The 22,775-nt window shown below is 36.8% G+C and overlaps 1 pseudogene; it reads left to right on the top strand.

Annotated features, from left to right (window-relative positions):
• The first annotated feature begins 3,838 nt into the window (after positions 1-3,838).
• Positions 3,839-22,775, top strand: part of LOC114031771 — a 109,699-nt pseudogene continuing 90,762 nt past the window's right edge.

Raw genomic sequence — 22,775 nt, 5'->3', positions numbered from 1 at the left:
CTTCTTCTTCTTCTTCTTCTTCTTCTTCTTCTTCTTCTTCTTCTTCTTCTTCTTCTTCTTCTTCATCATCTTCTTCTTGTTCTTCTTCTTCTCCTTCTCCTCCTCCTCCTCCTCCTTTTTCTTCTCCTCCTCCTCCTCCTTCTCCTTCTTTTTCTCCTTATTCTCCTCCTTCTCCTCCTCCTTCTTCTCCTTCTTCTCCTTCTCCTCCTCCTCTTTTTTCTTCTCCTTCTCCTCCTCCTCCTTCTTCTCCTTCTTCTTTTTCTCCTTCTTCTTCTTCTTCTCCTCCTCCTTTCCTTATTCTCTTTCTTTCTTCTTCCTCTTTCCCTTTTCCTTCCTCTTCCCCTCCTCCTCCTTCTCTTTCTCCTCCTCCTCCTTCTCCTCCTCCTCCTTCTTCTTCTCCTTCTCCTTCTCCTCCTCCTCCTCCTTCCCCAGTGACCTTCTTTTGCTTCCAGAATCAAGTAGAAATCCTTCTCTCCCTCCTGCATCCTGCAATCCAACCAAATTGGTCTTTTCTATGTCACGTACATACAACACTCCAGCTCTTATCTCCATACTGTTCTCTATGCCTGGAATGCACTCCCTTTTCACCTCTGCCTCAGAGAATCCCTCCCTTCTTTCAAGACTTAGTTGTAGCACTGCTTTGTACATGAAGGCTTGTCTAATCTCCTCAACTGCTAGTACCCTCCCTCAAACTACTTTATATTTAACTGCCTTGTATTTATTATTTCTGTATTTATTCTGCACATACTCACATGTTCCTGTTGTCTCCCTTATTAGAATGCAAGCTCCATGCATGTAGGGATTGCTTCATTCTTTGTACTTGTATCTCAAGGGCCTTACACAGAGCCTGACACAAAGTGATGCCTAATAAATTATTGTTGATTAATTGTTTGATTGGAAGAATAGCACCTTGATTCTTACCTAATTCAACACTGAAATTCCTAGAACTTATTCAAAACTATAATTTACTTTAATTCCCTCTCTTCAAAGCTTCTTTCACAATCAATATATCAATTATCACAATTATCAATAAATTGGCTTTCTTGGGGCAGCTAGGTGGCACAGTGGATAGAGCACTGGCCCTGGATTCAGGAGGACCTGAGTTCAAATCCGGCCTCAGACACTTACTAGCTGTGTGACCCTGGGCAAGTCACTTAACCCCATTGCCTAACCCCCCCCCCCCAAATTGCCTTCTCTCAACTACTTGGGAGAGTAGAATAAGAATTCTAGTTGGGTGAGGGGTTGAGGTGACATGGGGCCTCCTCTTTACCTTCTCTAAAGCTCTACTCTTTTTTTTTTTTACTAATGAGGCAGAAGCAGGAAAAGAGATTATAATATCATATTTAAGCTGTTCATTTTTCATTAGCAACATAAGCCCTCCCCCCCATCACTGACTCTTCAAATCAGAAAAATATACTACTCTCCCTACCAAGAGAGAGAGTACCATTGCTCTTCCCTGGCAATTTCTAGCTGCTGAGTATTTCCATTTCATTTTATGACACAAAGGGTCCAGGAACATTTGGCGAGAGGGTTCTCTCACTTCTCTTAGCTCATATGCTTTCATTCAGGAAATATGGCAAACCTTTCTGCATGGTATTCCCCAGGTGTGTCCCTACTCGCAAGCATGTAGTTTATAAGATTACAGAAAAAGTTCTATTAGAAGGAGGAAAGCAAACCAGATATTTTTTGTGTAAACAATCATGTAAATCCCTAGAGTCCCAAACATGAGGGATCCTTTGGAGTAACACCTTGTTCTCCCAAGTTGTCTTTTAAACTGTTACTCTCTCGGCCAAGGGTGAGGTGTAGTACTTTTTTTCTCTTTCTTTAACTTTCTCATGTTCACTATGGCTTTCTTCATTTTGGTCACAAAATTCATGAAGTCTCTTTGTTCAGGAGAGAGCAGATCTTGGAGGTCCTGTATCTTTCAACATCATCCCCACTAGGAGACAGGAGGGTAAAATCTAGTTTTGAGTTCTTGTTTTGATTTAATAAATTTAAAATTTTAAAAACAAGGTAGAGACTATAGAATGGTTTTCTTTTTTTTTTGGCTAGGCAATGGGGTTAAGTGACTTGCCTAGGGTCACACAGCTAGTAATTGTTATGTATCTGAGGTCAGATTTGAACTCAGGTCCTCCTGAATCCAGGGCCGGTGCTCTATCCACTGCACCACCTAGCTGCCCCAGAATGGTTTTCTAAAAGAGATAATATTTACGTCTGTAGATATAGAGTTCTAGTCTAGGTTCTAAAACAACTGTTTACAGAAAATTAAATAATATAACAGCAGACTTTAAGAGATTATCTAAGGATATATTGATATTTGATACCTCTCTGTTCAATCAAAAATAAATACCAGCTGCTTTCAGTATTATTATTTATAGATGTGCCCCTACTTTATGCAAACTCAATGTAGGAAGTGCTTATTTGTTTCAAATGGATTGGGGAGAGTAGATTATTTGTTTCTTCAAAATTATTGCCAGAGTTTCCATTTCTTTTTCCTTGGCTTTTCCCTCTTTTCACCTTCTTGGATAATGAGCTCTGTCCACAGCTGTGTTTTGCTATTTGCATGCATGCTCTCAGGCTGCTACCAATCTCTTAAATCTGCAGTGTGGAAAGAAGGAAAAAAAGGAAGGGTTCAGAAAGGTTACCCATGAAATTTGCACATACCCTCCCCTTATTGAAGGATCTCACTATTTGCCTCTGATATAGAGCTTGAAGTTTCAAAAATCTAAGTTTATATCTGAATCTGATTTCTTTTAAAAATAAATCAATTTTATATCTCCTACATTTCCCCTGTTTCCCTTCATATATCCTCCTAGAAAGCCATCCCTTAATACAAAGAATTTTAAAAAAGAGCAAGAACAGGGAAAAATTGAGCCAATGAATACATTGAAACTGATAAAAAAAAACCCTATAAAAACCAATGAACACATTGAAAAGTCTGACTATAGAATTACATGCAATATTTCATGTCTATGGACTCCCACCCTCTGAGGAGTCAGAGAGGCATCTTCTCATTGTTTTTCTTAAAAATGACTATGGTTACCATCTATAAAGTGGATACTTCAAAGATACTTCTTTGTTTTTCTTTGTGTGAGTACATCCTCCACATAACCCCTTGATAACTTAATAGATGACTTTCAATAATTGTGTGGTCTAGAAATACATCATAGCTAATGTAGTGATATATCTCTCAGCAAATTTAGCTAGGCTGGTTCTCAGACAAAAGAAAACCAGACCATCGCTGAACCTGTACTCAAATCTTTGCCAACATGGTAGAACCTAACAAAATTTATTCATTGCTGGCCCATTTATTAGAAATGCAAGGTCACCTCTATGCCACCATGGGAAGAAAAAGTAAATATGTTTTTGAAAATCTATACATAAATCAATTTTTAAAAATGCTATAAAGAATCTCAGAGGATTCTGGGAAGATGGTGGAGTAGGTCAGAAAATTTCAAGCTCTCAAGCTTTTCCTCCACAAAAGAGATAAAATAGCGACTCTGGGTGAACACAGAGCCGTGAAAACAAGTAAGAGGAGGGGCAGAAGAGGGGTCATCCTGGGACAATTGGAGAAGATCTAAAGAAAGATCCCAGGACTAGATTTCCTCCCAGTGAAGAGTAAACACCTCCAAGTTAGGGTCAGCTTAAATGACAAGCAGCAAGCCTTAGGGCTAGCTGGTTTGGGAGGTTGCACCTAGCCTCAGGAACTTTTACCCCCGGGTCAGTGAGGGGAGCTGGGTATCTGCCCTGGGGAAGATCTAGGGAACTTCTGCAGTCAAGGAACGCCAGACCTAGCTGTGCGGCGGAGATGTAGTAGGGGCGAGAAGGAACCAGCAACATGCCAGGTGAGTGAAGAAGCAGGGGGATGGGACACCACTGGCTATGGAACTTATAGGAACCTGGAGGTCTTGGTTTGATTTCAAGCTTAGAAGGGAGAACTGAAGAGGATTAGAGGCACCACTCCCCATACTCCTGGACTAGAGGTGATAAAAAAACTAAATTATTGCAAAAAAAATACACAGGTAAAGGAGAGAAAATCCAACTGTAGAGAGCTACTATGGGAATAGAGAAGATTGGGGTTCATCTTCACAGGAGGATACTGAAGCAAAGAAACCCTCTTCTATCCCAAAGAGTAATGTCAAATGGTCACCTGTCCAAAAAGAACTCATTGAAGAACTTAAAAAAGACTTTAAAAATCAGATGAGAGAGATTGAGGAAGAACTAAAAAGAAAAATAAGAATAATCCAAGAAAAACAAGAAGATTATGAAAAGAAAGTCACCCAATTAGAAAAGGAGATCCAGAATCTTTAGGAAGAAAATGACTCCTTGAAAATCAGAATTGGGCAAGGCAAAGCCAGCAAAGTTGTAAGAGATGAAGAAATAAAAAAACAAAATATAAAGAATGAAAAATAGAAGGGAATGTGAAACATCTCATAAGAAAAACAATGGATCTAGAGAACGATCAAAAAGAGAAAACATAAGAATAGTTGGACTACCTGAAAGTTCTGATCAAAAAAAGAATCTTGATACAATAATACAAGAAATAATTTAAAGAAAATGTTCTGAAGCATTAGAACAAGAAGGGAAAGTAGAAGTAGAAAAAACCCACTGATCACCATCTGAAAGAGATCCTACAAGGAAAAGTCACAGGAATAGGATAGTCAAATTCTGAAAACCCCAGATCAAGGAAAAATATTATGAGCAACAAGAAAACAACAATTTACATATGGTGATACCACAATTAGAATTACACAAGACCTAGCAGTGGAAACACTAAAAGATCATGGGTCTTGGAACACTACATCTCGAAGAACAAAAGAACTGGGCTTTCAGCCAAAAATATCATACCCAGCAAAGCTAAGCATAATTTTGAATGAAAAAAAATTGACATTTGGTCAATTGTCAAACTTTCAGATCTTTGTTAAAAAAAACCCTGAACTTAATAGAAGATTTAACATACAAGAGCCAAGAGAAACATAAGGTACATACCAATGACCAATTACAAAGGACTAAATAAGGATAGAATGTTTACCTTTTATGTATGAAAAATGTAAAACCTATGTCTAAGATTGTTACTAGTAATTAGGTCACTTAAAGTAAGTTTGGGGTAGACCTGAATATGATATGACTTCAAAAAGTAAAACCATATTAGTACAGCTAAAAGAGTAGTTATCTTTAACAAATGAAATGCAAGAAGAAAAACCAAAACAGAGGAATTAGATGGGGGAGGGGGACTGTTAGTTCTGGAAACCTACTCTCACTGAGAATGGGTTTAAGAGGGAAAAATACATATACATTTAGAAGAGTATAAGAGTCTTCTAAATTTAAAAAGAAATAAAACTCTAAGGGGATAGGGAGGGGGGAGAGGATAAAGGAGGGATCTTTAGAGGGGAGGGTGTGGAATAGGTTAAAAGGCGGGGCATAGAAGGGGGTTTGGATTTAGGGGAATGGGAAGATAAGGGAGGGATTGCTGGAGTGGGAGTAGATTAAGCAATAGGAGGGTAAGGTAGCAGGTAGAAGTAAAGTAGAGGAGTTAGGAGAGAGGAAAAAAAGATATGTACAAACAAAAAAAAGATTAGGAGTAGAATCTCTTAGTATATGTTTATATATGTGTGTATGTATGTATGCGTATTTGTATATGTGTGTATATGTGTATAAGTGTATGTATATATCAGTACCTATATATAAATATATTCAGTGCTCAATTGTAGCCTTGGGGTGGTGGGAATGAACAAAGTAAAAAGTGTACAGCTGAGAACAAAAGAAAACCCACAAGGAATCAAAGAAAAGTTGGATAGCTTTCAACATAATGCACAGTATTTAACACAAAGGCTTTCTTGAAATGAAAATTTATTGCTATACATTTTGAATCCTCTCCTATGTTCTGCTGTGCACATAACTTTTTGTTTTTTTTCTTATTTTATATTTAAGTAAAAAAATGCTATAAGGGACATTACTATTTTAAAAAGTCTTATTAATCCTTTGATAAAAACTTTTTGATAAAGTGATAATTTTGTAAAACAAATAATCTCTTCTCCCCAGTCCATTTGAAACAAATAAGCATTTCCTACACTGAGTCTGCATAAAGTGGGGGCACATCTGTAAATAATAATGCTAAAAGGAGTTGTTATTTATTTTAGATTGAACAGAGAGGTTATCCAAGACAGGAATATTAGTATATCCTTAGTTAATCCCTTAAAGTCTGCTGTTATATTATTTAATTTCCTGTAATCAGTTGTTTTGGAACCTAGACTAGTACTCTATCTCTACAGACCTAAGTATTGTCTCTTTTAGAAAACCATTCTGTAGTCTTTACCTTGTTTTAAAAATTTTAAATTTATTAAATCAAAATCCAATGCCTTCTTAGGGGGTATCATAGTATTTTTTCCTCTTTTCTCTCTCTCGTCTCATTTTTTTAAAAGAGCAGAAATAAATAATAAACTCTATACACCCACGCCCCCTTTTTTGGTAGAAGCAAATAATTGGAAGCAAAGTTAGAGACCATCAACTGAAGAATGCTTAAACAAATTGTAGTACAACTAGATGCCTATAAGTGCAAATAATAAATACCCTGATGTGGCTTCATTATTCAAATTAGAATTTGATTTGCAATATTCAAATTCAAGTTGAACTTCATATTTCCACTGGGCTAAAACCAATTATCATATTTTACATAATTATAACTTTGAATAGTGTGATTTGAACAGAGACCATTTCAGGTGATTTATTATTTGTACTAATTAGACCTAACTATATATAAACTTAGTGGAATAATAGTGCTTCTTAAATGATGAATATGAGGAATTCAGAGAAACATAGGAAGATTTGTGTGAATTGATGCAGAGTAAAGTAAGCAGAACTACACAACAATATACACAGCAACACAATAATATAAATGAAAGATTTGAACTGTATTTAATTACAATGACTAATTTTGGCCCTGGAGAAAAGATGTGAAAATGTACCACCTTCCTTTTTTTGAGGTGGAGGGCTATGGTTGAAGAGTATTACATCTATTTTTAGATGTGGTCAATGTGTCTATTGGTTTTGCTTAATTTTTTTTTTACTTTGTAACCAGGGAGAACTCACAGAGAAATACTCTTATCTGACCTGAAGGACCTGGTTATACTTTGGGAAACACTGGTTTGTTGTTTCCATGTATGCATATCCATATATGAACTAGGAACTTTAGTATCTGATGCCACTCCAATGGTAGTCACTTGCTCGCCTTACTTGAGTGAGACTCTAAATATAGATTCTTAATTTATACATTAAAGGATACAGAAAGAACTTATATCTAAGCCTAGAGAAAATTCTTTTCCCTCATTGGACCATTTCCTCCTAGAGACTTGTACCATTCCCATGCATTATAGTATGGCTCTGTTCAATAAACAGAAGGTGAGGGGGGGAAGAATTTTTTCTTCCATATTGATGCTTTCCTCTGATGACTCTTTGCTTTATTTAATTGCTGTTTTGTTAGCAACTCTCTTTCCATCTTCCTCTTTGGCAGGGGGAGGATAAGGAGGGATTCTTTAAAAATATGTGGATTGCAAAAGATTTATGATGAAAAATACTGTCTACATCTAGAGAAAGAACCATGGAGTCTGAATGCAGATTGAAGCATACTATTTTCTCTTTCTTTTTGTTTTTTTATGTTTTCTTTCTCATGATTTCCCCCTTTTGTTCTGATTCTTCTTTCAGGAAATATGTTAATGGAAATATGTTAAATATGATCATACATGTATAGCCTATATCATATTGCATTCTGTCTTGGGGAGGAGGGAGTAGAGGAAGGGGGGTAAATTTAGAACTCAAAATCTTATAAAAGTGAATGTTGAAAATTAAAAATAAATAAGGTAGTGGTTAGAAGTGAACTAGATGTGTAAGGAGAGATAGAGTAAAAAGAGAGGCTGAGGGACAATAGTGAAGAAAAATAGAATGGAGGGAAATACACAAATAATAACTATAACTTTGAATGTGAATGGGATGAGCTCACCCATAAAATGGAAATAGATAGCAGAATGGATTAAAAACCAGAATCTGACAATATGTTGTTTATAAGACACACATTTAAAAGAGTTAAAATAAAGGGCCAGAGTAGATTTTATTATGCTTTAGCTGATGAAAAAAATGAGGGGTTGACTAATGTGGAAATATGTTTAACATGATTGTACACGTATAACTTATATCTAATTGCTTGCTCTCTTGGGGAGGTGGGAGAGAAGGATAAAAATTTGGAACTCAAAATCTTGTAAAAATGAATGTTGAAAACTATCTTTATATGTAATTGGAAAAAATTAAAATACTATTAAGTGAAAAAAAGCAGGAGTAGCAATCATGATCTCAGACAAAGTTAAAGCAAAAATAGATTTAATTAAAAGAGATAAACAGGGTAACTATATTTTGATAAAAGAACCATAGACAATTAAGCAATATTAATACTAAACCTATAAGCACCAAAACACTATGACATCTAAAATTTTAAAAGAAGTTAAATGAATTACAGGTGGAAATAGATAGTAGTACTATAATAGTGGTGACTTTAATCTCCCCCTCTCAGAACTAGATAAATTTAACAAAAAAATAAGAAAAAAGCCAAGGAAGTAAATAAAATTTTAGCAACTCTCTTCTGGCTACTGCTATTGATAGCAGAAATCTTAAAGAGGCTGTAGAGCATCTCTAAAAGGTCAGTGCTCACCAGTACCTTTTTAGCAACGAACAACAAGATGTATGATAATCTGACACCCACTAAAAAGACAATTTTACTTAAGAAAACAAAGTATTTAATAAGAGTGAACATGTACATGGATTTTCAGAAAATATTAAACCCAGAATAAACATAAAAATTAAAATGACTTCTAGAAGTTGAGAATATAATACCTAACAGTAGCCATAGACATGTAAGGAACACAAAATATTTCTGAAAAGAAAATGAAAATGGAAGAAATTTGTGCCAAGTTGTGATTACCTTGACATCAGGCCATGTGGACTTTCTAATTCCTATCAGTGAGAAAAAGATAAAAGATACAGGCTGCTGATTGCTCCTCAAACCCCTAGGTAGAGAGCTTATTGCAACCCACAGGGAAGATAAAGAGCTGGGATGTTCTATGCTGCTCACAATTTCACTACCAATGAGTTAGTGTCCTACAGGAGAGAAAGGATAGGGACTCAAAAGCCTTCTACTCTTTTGCATATTAGAGAGAGGAAAAAAAAAGAGAGAAGATAAAAAAGATGAGCCAAGATGCTTTTATCTTCCTGCCACCTAAGAAGAAGAGAGGAAATAAAAGAATGAATGAATGGATAAAAAAATATTTATTAAGTGCCATGATAGGACCGGTGTTTCTATGACACAAGTTCTTTCTTCCCACCTATGACAAATGAGGCTTTACCTAAAAGAATACAAAGCTGCTCCCAGGACCTGATTGATGAAGCTTCCCAGTCATGTAAGAAAATAAAAAATTCTAGCATTTTAGCTATAGGTTCCATCTAACTTGGTGAATTTCTTTTTTTAAAAAAATGTTTAAATCAGCATCTTCTGTTTCTTATATCATCATCATTATTTCAAGTATCCCTCCTTTACCCTTCTTTGAGAGCCATCTGAAGAACAAATAATATTTTTTTAAGATGAAGAAAAATCAGCACAACTGACCAGTACATTGGCAAAATATGAAAACACGTGCAATGTGTAACATCTGTGAACTTCCTATCTCTATGAAGGGGTGGATTGGGGGTATCCACTCATAGCTCTTCATTTGAATCCTGCTTCATCTTAATAATTTGTTACATTTACTTTGGATTTTTTTGGTGTGTTGTTCTTTGAATGTGGGTGCTCCTCCTGGTGTGCCCTGGTCACATGGGTTCCTTATGTGTGTGCCTTTTCACACGTTTTTCCTATGTGTTTGCTTTTCCCTTGTGTTGTCTCTATGGGTCTACTTCTTCTGATTCTGGGTGTATTTGTGGGTGAGTACACCCCAGGTTTATGGAGGAAATGTTTTATTGCTACTTTTCATGTTGTGCTTTTTCATTAAATGCTTTTATTTTGAGCCATCTAACTGATTATTAAAAATAAATATAGTTGTGAGTGCTTGTGACAGTTACTTTGCCATTCTCTCTATGAATGTATTTATACTTAAAACAAGACATGGGGTGTATCCTTTATCATTTTTTTCTGTATGACCTTGTTTTATGCTTTTTATGAAGGTGAGGTAATTGAATAAATCAATCAAATCACCTCCCTCCATTTAAAGTAAGTGATAAGATGTTCAATCAATATCACTTGTTGGTTATAAGTTTAGGGGAATGGACCCACCAAGTGCTTTGAATCTGGGGCAGCTGTCCTGTGGGCAACTTGCTATCATTTAAAATGTATCATAAAGTTGTCATGTATATGTCTTTTTTCCCTTTTTTTCTTCCCTCCTCCCCTCATCCCTAGAGATATGAGACACAAATATGTTTACATATGTAAAATCATTCTATACATACTTGTCTTTATCAGTTCTTTCTCTGTATGCAGCTGTCTTCCTTCATATGTTCTTTGTAGTTACTTTGGGTATTTATAATAGCCAAAATTACTTATTCACTCAAAGTTGCTCTTAAAACAATATTGCTGTTGCTACATATAATGTTCTCTTGGTTCTGTTCATTTTGCTCTTCGTTATTTTGTGCATGTCTATCCATGTTTTTCTAAGATCATCAAGCTCATCATATCTTATAGCACAGTAGTATTCCATCACAATCATATACCACAACTTGTTCAGCCATTCCCCAATTGATGGACATTTCTGCAATTTCCAGTACTTTGCCACCACAGAGAGTTGCTATCAATATTTTAGAGCATATAGGTTCTTTTTCATTTTTCCTAATCATCTTTGGAAATATACTTAATAGTGGTATTGTGGGTCAAAGGGTATAGGCAGTTTAATAACTCTTTGGGCATAATTCCAGAGTGCTCTCCCAAATAGTTGGATTAGTTCATAATTCCACCAACAATGAATTAGTGTCCCAATTTTTCCACATCTCCTTTAACATTTTTCATTTCCCTCTTCAATTGTTTTAGACAATCTGATAGGTGTATAATGATATCTCAAGGTTGTTTTTTCAAATCAATGATTTAGACTATTTTTTATATGACTATAAATTGTTTTGATTTCTTTATTGGAAAACTGACTGTTAATATCCTTTGACCATTCATCAATTGGGAAATGTCTCATATTCTTTTACAAAGTTTTTTTAATATATTTGAGATATGAAACCTTTGAGAAACTATCTATAAATCCCTCCCCCCAATTTTCTGCTTTCCTTCTGATTAATGAGCTTAGATCAATAGAATTCCTCAGTTCTTTTTCATATGAATTACTCATAAGCTAAATCTTACTAATGTTGCACAATTAAAAAAACACACATGTAGATTTCAGTATTTATCCTCGTTAAAAGTCCTCTTGTTGATCTTGGTCATAATTAAATCTGTTGAGATAATTTTGGACATTTCCAGGGGTGGGGAATCTGTGGCCTTGAAGCCACATGTTGTCCTCTAGGTCTTTGGGTGCAGCCTTTTGACTGAGTCCAAGTTTTACAGAACAAATCCTTTTATTACAAGGATTTGTTTTATGAAACTTGGATTCAGTCAAAGGGCTGTGCTTGAGGACCTAGAGGACCACATGTGGCCTCAAGGCTGCAGATTCCCCACTACTGGACTGGGCTATTTATATGATTAGCCAAGCCTCTCAGTTTTCTTTTCAACCACAGTTATAATATGCATACCTTTTATGTCATATTTATGAGAGGTGATGATAAACCTGATGATCAGAAGTAGGACAAAATACACAGTCTTGTGACATATTGCTAGAGACCTTCTTCTGGGTTGATTTTGGCTTATTGTTAAACATTCTCTGGTAGTGATTATCAGTTATAAACCACTTACTTTATTATTAGATAACCTACATCCTTCTACGTGGTTCAAAACGTTATCATGTGAAACATGTGCCTTGCTGAAATAAAGTTTCATTATTTATGACATTCACAGAACCTCAGAGTTGGAAGGGAACTCAGACAACATCTAGTTCAATCCATGCCTGACTGAGAATACTATTTGTAATATTGGTGACAAGTGGTCATTTAGTTACTTTGGGGAAACTTCCATTGAAGGAGAACTTAGTATCTTCCATGCCCTCCCATTTTACTTTTGAACAGCTCAAATTTTTTTTTAGGAAGTTTTTAATTGCTTACCAAACATGTGCCTCTGAAACTTCTGCTCTTTGATTCCAATTCTGCCCTTGCTGTTGTTGGTCAATTGTTTCAGTCGTGTCTGACTCTTTGTAACCCTATTTGGGGTTTTCTTTGGGCAAAAGATACTGCAGTGCTTTGCCATTTCCTTCTCCAACTCATTTTCCAGATGAGTAAACTGAGGCAAACAGGGTTAAGTGACTTGCCCAGGGTCACACAGCTGGTAAGTGTCTGAGTCCAGATTTGAACTCAGGAAGATAGTCTTCCTGACTTCAGGCCCAGCATTCTATCTGCTACGCCACCTAGCTGCTCTTTGGGACAAAGCAAGAATGTTCTACATAATAGTCTTTTAAATAATTGAAGACAGTTTTTAGGTTCACTTCTGTTGTTGAACCAGTTTTTTTGGTGAAACTTCTTTCCTACCACTCATAACATGAGTTATGAGTTTACCTAAAAAAGACGAAATTGCCACTGATACCTGATTGGCCTGTGTGATGGGACCAACATTTTCTTTTTTGCAACTTCTTTCCTCCCACCCATAACATGGGGAGGCTTCATCTTTTTTTTTTTTTTTTTTTTTTGCTTTTTGGTGAGGCAATTGACGTTAAGTGACTTGCCCAAGGTCATACAGCTAGGAAGTGTTAAGTGTCTGAGACTGGATTTGAACTCAGGTCCTTCTGACTCCAAGGCCAGAGCTCTATTCACTGCGCCACCTAGCTGTCCCAATTGATATTCTTTTTTTTTTTTTTTTTTTTTGGGGAGGTTTCATTTTATGGAAGGCATGGCTCCTGCCTGGTACCTGTCTTCTCTCACTTAGCTTCCTGGTCATACAAAGGCATAAAAAGTCCTAGGTTATAACCCTTAGATTTGGTGGATTTGTTAAGATCAATGAAGTCACCATGTCCTTTACCATATCCTGCCCTGATATCCATATGTGTTTCCATATGGAAAAGAATGGGGCTGCATCCAGAGAAGCAAGCTCCCAATGTATCTTTCTTGCATATCCTTACCGTCTTAGGGCAAATTAACTCTTTTTTCTTCAACAGTTCAATGAGTTTAGGGTTCCTAATTTCATCCCAACATTGAATTGGAACTAAGACAATGCTAGTGTTAGAGCTGTGCTTCTGACACCTTCTAAGTCTTTTCAAGGCTAAATTTTCCCTGGTCCTTCAATTGAGTCTTACACTGCAGGTTCTTCAGGTTTCTCAGCATCCTGGATGAATTTACGTGGTTGTGCTCAAGCCTATCCACGTCTTTCCTAAAATATGGCTCCCTGAACAGTACTTCCAGATATGGTCTGACCAGAGAAGAGGTTAGTAGAACTACCGTGCCTCTCATCTTGGATACTGAGTGTGTGTTGTTCTGTGTATGAGCTTTTTGGTTGCCATGAAATTCTTGGTTCATATTGAACCTGAAGTTCATTAAAGGCCCATATCTTTTTCTTGAATTTGTGAAGTTGAGTTTTGAATGTAAGTATAGGACTTAACATTTTCCCCATTAGATTTTATCTTGTTTCATTTGCCTTATCATTCTAGTCTGCCAAAATATTTTTGGATCTTATCTTTGTTGTCTAATGTGTTTACTATGCCTCCTAGCTTTGTGTTGTATTAGCTTTGATAAGCATGCCTTCTATGGCTTCATTCATTTAATTGATAAAGACATTAAATTGCACAGAGTGAAAAACACATTGCATGGGTAATTGACTAGAAACTTCACTCCAAGTTGAGGTATAACCATCAATGGCTACTCTTTGGGTTCAGTCAATCATCTGGATTTGGAGTCATCCAACTATTCTATTGTTTAGTTCATATCGTTACAATTTTTCTACCTGAATAGTATGAAAAACTTTTTCCTGGACTATAAGTATAGTTGTTCTGCTACTCCCTTTATGAATATAATAATATTTAAAAGTTTTTTTGGTCTTTTTTTGCTTCCTTGATTATGTAAAGGTGAAGTGATTGAGTAAATCAATCATATCCCCCACCTTGCTTAAAGCTAAACTGTAAAATAATCAATCAACTGATATAAATCCATAGCCTTTAGATTAAATGTGAAAAGTTTTTGAAAATTTATTCTAGTTGGTTGAGGGGCTTCATCACATCCTCTGGGTCCTATATAAAAGCTTTAAGTTAGCTAGAATTGGAGAGTTCAAGTATACCTAGAACCAGGAAAGAGATAATTTTTTTGCTAGGCAATGGTTAAATGACTTGCCCAGGGTCATACAGCTAGTGAGTGTCAAATGTCTGAGACTGGACATGAAGTCAGGTCCTCCTGACCCCAGGGCCGGTGCCCTCATCCATTGTGCCACCTCGTTGTCCTGAAAGAGATCGTTTTAACAAATCCTTAAAGAGGAGCTACTTGGGGGAAGGAAAGGCCTCAGTTTTCATCTTAACTCTGGTCACCCTAACCTTCCCCTCCCTCTTTTGGCTGGAGGAATACTTTATGACCAGCTTTGAAGGGTTAAGGGCTATTAGACTTCACATCTTCCCATTGGTATTCTACTGGCATTTCAGATAAGCTGATAACATTGTCCTCAGCAGGAGTCAAAGACACATAGATTCACAGCTTTACAAAGAGCCCAGCAAAACAAACAAACCAAAAAAAAAAAAAAGGCAAATCGAAAACTACTTCATGCCTAAGGAGAATTTCTTTAGCACCCAATAGATAGGAGGAAAAGACCTCCAGTAACTAGGAGTTATGCTACTTCATTGTTACATTTGTTCTCTAAGCTTGAGCTCACTTTATGTATCTTTGGGGGATAGTATCACAGACTTGTGGGGAGATGTTTTGCACTTACTAGTTTTACAGTATTATCTTAGAAGAATACCCGTTCTAGAAGCTATTTATTGCTGGATTAATAAATTATTCTCATGTGATAATCTTGAGAGAAACATACCAGTGGGGACATGAACCAATCACATTAGAAGAATCATCCCCAGTTCCTCAGTTGTACCCCTAGAGTCCTGAGGGGTGATATAACCCTGCCCCTGGACCTGAGACTCATTTGTGCAAGTGGGAATTGGGATAAAGATCATCAGAGCTTAAATGGGCTATATTTTGGTGTTCTTAGTCTATTTAATCTCCCTTGCAAAACTAGCTCTGAATCATTCTAGCTAGATCATTAGAGCTTAAATGGGCTATATTTTGGTGTTCTTAGTCTATTTAATCTCCCTTGCAAAACTAGCTCTGAATCATTCTAGCTCTTTTTACCATTTCATCATTCTCATTACTCTCTTCTGTATTTCCTCTACTTTATCTGAACCATATACAGAATTGCAGGTGTGGTGGTAGAGAGTTGCATAATAAAAGGAGTTATTATTTATTGATGATTTGGAAGAGGACTGTTTCATCATTAGTAAGCTTGAATTGGATTTAAAGAATTGCATCTGTTTTCTGTGTAAAGAGGCTAGAACTCTGAGAACTCTGGTCTACAAAATGAAGGAATTGCTTGATTTAATTTCTCCCTGTGGAGATACAGCTGTTGTGGTTATAACTTGAGGCTGAAATCACAAGAAAAGAGTGACAAAATCCAGAATACTAGAAATTTGAAATAGTTTTAAACAAAATTTTGTGGTCTCTCACATCAAGGGCAGCCAGGTGGCACAGTGAATGGAGTATTGGGCTTGGAATCAGTAAGACTTACCTTCATGAGTTCAAACCTGACTTCAGACATTAGCTTTGTGAACCTGGGCAAGTCACTTAACCCTTTTCGCCTCAATTCCTCTTCTATAAAATGAGCTGGAGAAGGAAATGGCAAACCACTCTAGGATCTTTGCCAAGAAAACCCTAAATGGGATCACAAAGAGTCAGATATGATTGAAAAATTACTGAACAAGAAGGACAGTTGTGGCAATTCCAAAGAGTCAAGGAGAAGTGATAGAAACAGCTTATCCAAGCATTGTTTTACAGATGTGAATTTGAGTATCCCCTCCCATGCAGATGTGGGAAAAGGGGTGTTTCCTACGTGGATAAGGAAAAATATTTCCTGTTTGGAAGAATGCGGACAGCTTGGATTTGGCCACATTAATTGTACAGTATCACAGCCCCCTCAGAAAGTCTTTAGCTGGGGTTTTCTTTCATTTGATAATTTGACAAATTTTGGTGGTCGAGTCAAGGCAAGTCAATGAGAACTTATTGAGTACTTACTATGCATATGCCAAGTGTTAGATGGTGTGAAAAGAGTACTGGATTTAGAGTCTGGGGACCTGGATTCAAATCTTAGCTCTGATCTTACTGACTGTGAAATCTTGGATTAGTTTACCTCACTTCCTCGAGACTCAATTTCCTCAAATACATATGTGCATATATATATATATATATATAATACATGCATGTGCAATGTTCATATATTAATATATATCTCATTTAGTGCCTCATATTTAGTATTTGCTTAATAAATAGAAACATGATTTTACATCTAGAAAGAATTTTAGAGTCCCAACCCCTCCTCTATGAATTTAGCTATCTATCTGGAAATTGAGTCTCTATTACACACACACACACACACATCTATCTATCTATCTATCTATCTATCTATCTATCTATCTATCTATCTATATACGTATCTATATATATGTACATGCACAATGTATATGTAATATATATAGTAAAGGGGTTGGAACTCTAAGGTCTCTTCCAGCTCTAAAATCTCATGCTTCTAGTTATTAAGCAAATACTAAGTATGGGTCACTGTGATGGGAAAGATGCAAAGATAAATATGCTTTAATCTCTGCCTCAAATGAGTTTACAATCTAATAATCAGGGATAAATGTGACCGGTGCTTCGCAGCTTTCTTCATAGTCTTATAATGCCCAGCCTAAGTAACTTTAAGAGGACTCTTGGACTCCCAGTTGATTGGGTGGCCAGCGATAGGAAAAGATGGGGAAGAGGTCTGGGGAAGTCCTTTCCACACCCAGCAAAAAGCAGAGCTAAGGTATTCTTGGGCATTAAGAGTTTCCTGGAGCCAGATGACAATGCTTACTACCAGGAAAAATTTTCAGCTTTAGTTCAGATAACCTCTTATCTGAGGGCCTTTAATCCCCCAAGAGTTGGAGGGAAAGATTTATTAAATGGGATTCAATAGTTCTTGTAAGATTATGAGTGAATAAAGTGACCACAGGCTCTAAAACCAAAACCACTGAGGGTTTGAACTGATAAAGTCAGGGTATGGCCTGAGCATCTGATATTCACAGCAGCCAGCCTGTGTTGACAGCCCAAGAGCCCTGGCATTCGTGACAGAGTATCATTTCCTGGTACATTTAGATGAGGCAAGCAGCCAACTGCATAACAATATATTCTGTTTTCTGGGGTTCTGCTGTGGTTCCCCGTTAACGCGTAGGCCTTTTTGGTATCTCACATACTATGGTGATTTTATGGTGAGATTAGCTCAGGGTGGCTATGCACCAATTAAGAAACATCCCTGCTTTTCAACCCAAACTCTTTGCTGCAGATGATAATAGGACTTTGTTAAAAAGCTTATGTTCAGACACAATTGGGAAACAATTAAACGTAGGTTATACCCTGGAACTTGAACAGACCCTTCTTAAAATACCTGCTTTGGAACATGTTGAGAGGTTTGATTTCAGTCAGTGTGCTTCCTGGGATATACTTAGGAGGAACTTTCTTCTTTTATAGTAGCAAACAAAAATGGTATCAGGAATACTTGCTGACTGTGGACTTGGGAAGATAAGAGTTTGAATCATCTCCCTGCTACTTCTTTGGCAACTAGGTGGCACATTGCTGAGCTTGGAGTCAGGAAGACTCATCTTCCTGAATTCAAATCTGGCCTCAGGCACTTACCAACCGTGTGACCCTGGGCAAGTCACTTAACCCTGTTTGCCTCAGTTTACTCATCTGGAAAATGAGTTGGAGAAGGAAATGGCAAAGCACTGCAGTATCTTTTGCCCAAAGAAAACTCCAAATAGGGTCACAAAGAGTTGAACATGACTGATACAACTGAACAATAACAACAAAATCGGCTACTTCCTAGCTATCTGACTGTTGGCAAATCACTAAACCTTTCTGAATCCCACTTTTAACCTCTGTAAAATGGGGCTGATAACATCTATAGTACCTATCTCAAAGGGTTATTATGAGGCTCAAATGAGATAGTCTAAGAAGTCCTTGAAAAAACTTAAAGCTCTAGATAATCGTGAACTATGTTATTATGACTATTGCTTCTACTTATTAAATAATATCATTTATTATAACTCTCAGAGTTGGTGTTTTTCTTACTGCTAGACTGTAAGTTCAAGGAGTGTGAGTCCAATTTTTTCTAAACTTTGAACCTCCTTCAATACTGGCTATTGTATACAGAAACATGCATACTGCCAATATTCACCAGAACAAGATTCCCATTGCCCCTGTTTCACCAAAGACTAATGCTTGTTGGATTTATGGGATTACCCAAAGTGTATTTCTCAAATACATTATCATTCTTGTGTTCACATGTAGGCAGTGAATACTCTAAATAACTGGTGGAAATATTGAGTTGCTTTTGATGATTGGATACTCTATATTCAGTCTCCCAGTTTATTAATGCCAGTGCACTGAGTCTCCATGTGCATTTGGCTATACTTGCTGGTTGTGCTAACACTGGCTCTCATTGACTTTCAGGGTCAGTTGCCAGGTAGCTGCTGGCTTTCTAAGATGCCTACATGGGCATAGTAACCAAGTGGTCCTGGTAGGCCAGAAAGCTCTGCATGTGTACATATGCTGTCAGAATGGATATTTTTTATTATTTATGGTTTTGCTTTAGTCCTACCTGTAATCCCTGATTTTCTGTTTACTTACATCTTTGATCATTTGAATTTTGACACCCCCCCTTCTTTTTTGCTGAACCCAAACATCTCAAGTCTTGTTTGCCTGTTAGTGATTCTTGTCTGGATATTACTTTTCATAAATCTCCCAGCCCCTCGGCTGGCACCTGGTTCCCCCACTTCAACCAGATGCGTATGCCTCAAATTCTGCTTTGCATTCCTGGGACCAGAGTCATGTTCACCAAATCTAGGCAGTCATGTCAGCTGCTCACTCAGGTTGGTGCTGAGAAATTGCTGCCTTCTACTGAAGCTAGAACACGTAAACCTACAAAGACTAGGGGTTTCTAGAAGGAGAGATCAGGTAACTAGAGGTCCTGATGTTGATGCAGGGAGCTGATCTGATTGAGAAGCTTTTACATTTGAAAGAGCTGATTGGAGGAAAGGAGAATCTTCTGTTGTGAGGAAAGAGATGTCTGGGAGAAATGTTGCCTTGCTATCTAGTATCAATTACATATTGAGATAATTAAGAACAAAACTTTAAAGGTTTATTTATATTGTTCTTTATTGTTGACTATCACTTAAGAAGGAAAACCCCCCTCAAAACCTAGAAAGAGTAAGACCTGCTGCAGATCCCAAGATTAAAGGGAACAGTTTTTCACTGATAGAATTTAGTACTGCTCAGTGCCTTGCCAAAGGAACATACTTGGAAGCTCTGCAGACCCCAGGCTTGAGGCTGTTGTGTGCTAAAAGAACTCAATACTGCTTCAACAGCTTCAGCATAGAAGAAAAAAAAGAAATTATCCAGAAGAGAGTGGAGAGGCTTAGAAGAGGGCTGGTCTTACCCCATAAGTACAAATAATGGTATAAACTATTTCCCAAAGAGACCACAGTCAATTGAGTTTTCTGTGTAGTTATGAGTTGCCCTGGACACATAGTTTGCCCTACTAATGTGCTTTGATGCTGTTTTCTGTAAGTTTCTGTCCATTGTTTTTCCACAGACCCTAAGTGGATTGGTGGGAGACTGTGACCAAGATTTATGGGTGGATTGTTATATTTTAATTATTAATTATTCATGTTTTTTTCTGCTTTCCATTTAGTAGGTGTTACATTATGATTATCTTTGTTTTTGCCTTGTTTACTAAATATTTTGTGTTGAAAGTTTTTTAAATTAAATTTTATTTTCAAAGAAAGATCAGCCTTCTCTTCTTCCCACTCCCCTCCCATTGAGAAAGAAAGAAAACAACCTCTCTGTTACAAGAATGTATAGTTAAGCAAACAAAACTTCTGATTGATCATGTCAAAAAAAAAAGTATATCTCAATCTGTGCTCTGAATCTATCTTCTTTCTTTCAAGAGATGGGCAATATGTTTCATCATGAGTCTTCAAGAACTGTGGTTGGTCATTGTATTGATCAGACTTTTATACACACACATGTGTATATGCACATATGTATGTATGTATGTGTATACATCTGTGTGCATACCTACATATATAAACTACATATATGTATATATTTTCATCTTCCATCATCTGCCTTCTCACTTCTTCCCACCCCGTCCATTAGAAATACAAGAAAAACAACCCATTATATACTTGTAGTCAATCAATACATGATGTCTATATACATATAGTCATATATATATATACATATAAAGCTATAGGCATATAACTGTGAATAACAATGACTACACATAAATGTATACACACATGTGCACATAATCCACACACATGTATATATGTATACACATACACACAGTTTTAACTAGCTAAGATTTGCCTTCTTACTTCCTCCTCCCCTCCACTGAGAATATAAGAAAAACAAAACCCATTAAACTTATCAAAACAAATTTCCCCATTGGCCATGCCCTAAAAATATTTGTCTCATTCTGTATTCTGAGTCCTTCGTCTTTCTATCAGGAGGTGGGTGGCATGTTTCGTCATTAGTCCTCTAGAATCCTGGTTAGTTAGTACTCTGAAGAGTTCAGCACATTTATATGCCGTAACTTGTTCATCCATTCCCCATTCCCCAATTTGTGGACACCCCCTCAGATTCCCATTCTTTGCTACCTCAAAAATTAGCTATAAATATTTTTTTAGATCCTTAGAATTTGTTTTGCTGAGGACTAATCCCACCATTGATCTACCTTCCCTTTAATTTCCCCTACTTCTTTTCCCCTTTCCTCCTTATTTCACTGTTGATTGAAATTTATTTGGGTATTCAATTCTCTCTCTCTCTCTCTTCTCCTCCTCCTCCTCCTCTTTCTTCTTCTTCTTCTGACCAGTGCAGATGAGAGTGAGATTTAAGCATTAGCCTTTCCTAGCCACCTCCTCCTCCTTGTTTTTATGGATATCTACTTGTACACCCTTATTATGTGAGATAATTTTCCTTAGTTTTTCCTTTGACTCCCACAACACTACTGTATTCTTCTTCTCCTCTCTTTCCATTGTTTTCTTAAGATGATCAAGATAAACTAATCTTAAACCTAACCCTAGCTCCCAGACTTTGTTTGATTGTATTCCCTCTATGAACCCTAATGATGATAGGGATCAGTGGAGACACAAGTATCATTTTCCCATATTTGAATATATGCAGTTTATCCTTGTTTAATTATTTACCATTGCTTGTTCATGTTTACCATTTTATGTTTCTCCTGACTCCTGTGTATACCTTAAAGTTTCTTAGCAGCTCTGATCTTTTTATCAGAAATACTTGGAAATCCCCTATTTCATTGAAGGTCCATTTTTTCTCCTGTAGCAGTATACTCAATTTTGCTGGGAAAGTCATTTGTGGCTGTAAACCCACATCCTTTGCTTTTTGGCTTATCACATTCCAAATTTCCTGTTCCTTTATAGTGGTAACTGCTGAACCATATGTAATCCTGACTGTGGCTCCCTTGGCACTAGAATTCTTTCTTTCTGGCTGCTTGCAGTACTTTTTTTTGACCTAGATGCTCTGGGTTTTGGCTATGATGGTCCTGGGGATTTTCATTTTGGGATTTTTTTTTTTAAAGGAATGACAGATTTTTTTCTGTTTCTACTTTGCCCTCTGGTTCTGACAGATTTGGGCAGGTTTCTTTTTTAAGATTTCTTGAAATATAATGTTTAGGCCCTTTTTTTTGATCATGTCATTCAGACAGCTCAATGATTCTTAACTTTTTTCTCCTTGATCTATTTTCTAGGTCTATTGCTTTTCCTATGAGATACCTTATATTTTATTCTCCCTCTTTTTTTTAACTTTTGTCTTTGATTTAATATTTTTTATTGTCATGGAATCATTGGCTTTTATTTGGTCCATTTTAATTTCCAGGAAGTTTGTTGTTTGGTTTTATACCTATTGTGCCAAGCTGTTAATTTTCTTTACAATTTTTCCCCATAGCGCTCATTTCTTTTCCATTTTTTTTAACTCAAGCACTGTCACTCTGTTTATAAAAACATTTGAAGTTCTTTTTTAAACTTATGCTTCATCTTGGGGCAGCTAGATGGCACAGTGAATAGAGCACTGGGCCTGCATTCAGGAGGACCTGAGTTCAAATCCGGCCTCAGACCCATAGCACTTACTAGCTGTGTGACCCTGGGCAAGTCACTTAACCCCCATTGCCCAACAAAAAACAAAAAACAAACAAAAAAAACCTTTATGCTTCATCTCTTTAAGGAATTCTAGTTGGGTTTGTGCCTAAGTTATATCTCTCTCTGAGGCAGTGCTTACAGATACTTTGGAGTCATTCTCTTCTTTCTGTTTATGTCAAGTATTACTGCCACCATAATAGCTCATTATGGTAGGTTTCTCTTTTCCTT

Source organism: Vombatus ursinus, unplaced genomic scaffold, assembly GCF_900497805.2.
Source record: "Vombatus ursinus unplaced genomic scaffold, bare-nosed wombat genome assembly UNPS02015255.1, whole genome shotgun sequence".
NCBI lineage: Eukaryota > Metazoa > Chordata > Mammalia > Diprotodontia > Vombatidae > Vombatus > Vombatus ursinus.
Note: the sequence above shows the minus strand (reverse complement) of the source record. Positions and strands in the feature narration are given on the sequence as shown.